The sequence below is a fragment of the Arachis ipaensis genome, chromosome B10, assembly GCF_000816755.2.
Source record: "Arachis ipaensis cultivar K30076 chromosome B10, Araip1.1, whole genome shotgun sequence".
NCBI classification, from domain to species: Eukaryota; Viridiplantae; Streptophyta; class Magnoliopsida; order Fabales; family Fabaceae; genus Arachis; species Arachis ipaensis.
Genome location: NC_029794.2, coordinates 15,800,541 through 15,803,269, shown reverse-complemented (window position 1 = coordinate 15,803,269; position 2,729 = coordinate 15,800,541). Strand labels below are relative to the sequence as shown.

Here is a 2,729-nt window from a genome sequence, read left to right as displayed (position 1 = left end):
TGGCGAAAAGAAACGTTCTTTTCTTTATTTTAGGTTTTTTTTGTTTTTTCTGTTTTGTTCTGGTTCAGTAGAGAAGACGAAGAAGAAGAGAAAGGAAAGGGAGTGAGGTACAGTTGTTGTGGCAGGCTATAAAGAGCTGAACCACTACTACACACTGCCCACTCAGATCCATTTAAGTCACTCACACACACACTTCTCACTCAGTAAATTTTATCAGTACATAGATGGCATAGCTTAGCATAGCAATGTCCTTGCCTTGTTTCGTTTTGCGTTGTGAAGTGTGTGTGTGTGAGAGAGAGAGAGAGAGAGAGTGTGTGTGTGTGTTTTTTGTGTGTGACTGTGTCACCTTTCTTTCACTCTTTCTTCCATTTTCCATTCCCATTTCACAAAATATAAAGGTTCTAAGCCATACCGCCAACTATAAAACCATGCCATTCAATTAATGCATGGTTCGTGTTTGGTTCGGATTCCCTTCTGTTCCGGTTCATTATTCAATTCAATTAAAGAAGGTAAATAAATAAATAAATAAATGGGATTTGCGTTTTATGTGAGTTTTGTACTTGCGAATTGTGATGTTAAGCTTTTTTTTTTTTCAGAGAGAGAGAGAGAACCTTTTTAGGCATGATTGTAAGAGGAGACAGCTAACGTGCGCACTTTATGCGCAGGTAACTGAGGTAAGTGTGTTTTTGTGGGGTGGGGAAGGCAGTGTCCGTTGGGTGAGGGGAAGACCCTCTTTTTTTCTTTGGGCCAGGCCCATGGCCATGATGAAAGGGGCTGGATTGACTTTCTTACCCTGGGGTGTTCCCCCGGCTTAGTGGTGTTGATTGCGATGTGAGTGAGGGTGTCTCGGTCATTTCGTGTGGATGAAAGCGATTGTAGAACGATGGGTTTGGGTTGGGGTTGGATATCCGTTGGGGTCGAAATGTGGGGGGAACTTTTGGTTATGGTAATTAATTAAAAAATATTTATGATGCTACTATGGCACTATGTTAAATAAATTTAATTTGATATACTAATAGTTAAAAATGTTTTGAAATTATTTAAATTTATTCTTTTAGATAATTATTTATATAATAGATACGAAAAATATTTATTTTTATTGACATAACAAAGTAAGAATATATAATTATTATATATATAAAATATGTATGAACTAACAATGTATAAAATTATGTTACATTACATGATATGGCCCTACGTGGTTGGTTTTGATCAATCTGTTATTGGTAGATATAATATCACATTATCACACTAGATAAGTAGATATCTATCGTGGGATATGATGGTTAACACTTAAGACTTAACAGGTTATGTATGTGTGGCGTTGACCAGTTGTATTTGGATTCAATCGTTGTCATTAGATTAAATGACTTTCGGAGTTTTGACCCATAATTTGTACTATGATTTTCATGAATATTATTTGTTGAAAAGATAACATGCATATACCAAAATAAACTATTACATATTTATATATAAATATATATTATATTTAATTTATTTTTAATATATTTATATTTTAAATATATTCTATTATTATTCTTTTTTTAATTAGATAAATAAGAGAAAAAATATTTTAAAAACGTCATTAAATTTTTCGTCCAACCCTATTTATTATTCAAAAATTATTATTTCCATGATTTAGTTCTATATATATCTCAATTAGATCCTTAAATAATTCTTTCTATAAATAAAATTTCTAAGTCATTGTATTTTCATTTTCCAATTATATATTGTAACTAATATTTATAGCAAAATATATTTATAGCAATTGAAAGGAAGTAAATGGGTAAAATTAAATATACTTAACGGAAAAACTCTGCATACAAGCCCTATGCTTTACAAGTTCATTAAACAATAAAACTAAAATACGCGCTCCTCCACATACGTTGATTACACGCGCTATATAAGATCCCGCGTATATCTAACTACCAAATTTAAAATATTTGTTTCCTTCTTCGTTTTCGTTATTTTGAGATTTGGTTGTTCTTCTTCTCGTGCGTCTTCTCTCGTTCTTCTCCATCGTTCTTTTCCTCTCCTTTTCTCACTGGTATGTTCTTCGTTTACGTTACTTTTTTCTCTCTCTGCAACTCGAGCTTCGTTTTCTATTTTGATTTGTTGTTTTATGAAATCAAAGTTTGAACTCGTTTTGAAGATAATGGATCATTCAACCTCAGATTGTCAGCTGAATCCAGGCGAAGTGGATTATGAATTTGAATCTAACGAAGTTCCTGAGGTTTAATTTACATAATGAATTTTCTTTCAGTAATTTGTATAGCATTGTGTAGTTGAAAAATTGCTGAACATTGACTGTGAAACTAACACGTTAACATGAATCTGTCGATTCAATGTATTAGTTGTGATTAATTACCTGGAATTTATAGCAGACGCTCGGGTGTAGATCAGGTCTTTTTTTGGGTGTATTTTTGTTAGAAGTGTGGGTGTATCTACACTACTGGTTTTGTTATTTCAATTGAGTTGTTGTTGTTCAGGTGTATTATATCAGACATGATTGGGTGTGTTTTTAGTTTTTGACATGGTGTATTATGCAGCCTGTATATTTACAGTTTATGGCTTTAAAGGTCATTATGTAGTTGAGTTGTTGCGGTTCGGGTGTATCATATTAGGCATGATTGGGTGTATTTGAATCATATCTATGGGTGTATTCACAGTTTCTGACACGGTGTATTGTGCAGCCTTTCTCGGTTGTTGATGACGAGCTTGTTCCGAAA

General features: G+C 33.1%; 1 protein-coding gene across 1 annotated transcript in view; it reads right to left on the bottom strand.

Moving 5' to 3' along the window:
* LOC107623013 (oxysterol-binding protein-related protein 1D) overlaps positions 1-473 on the bottom strand; it is a gene marked incomplete in the record, with an annotated part of 7,107 nt that extends 6,634 nt beyond the window's left edge. The window contains 1 exon segment of the mRNA XM_016325127.2: positions 1-473.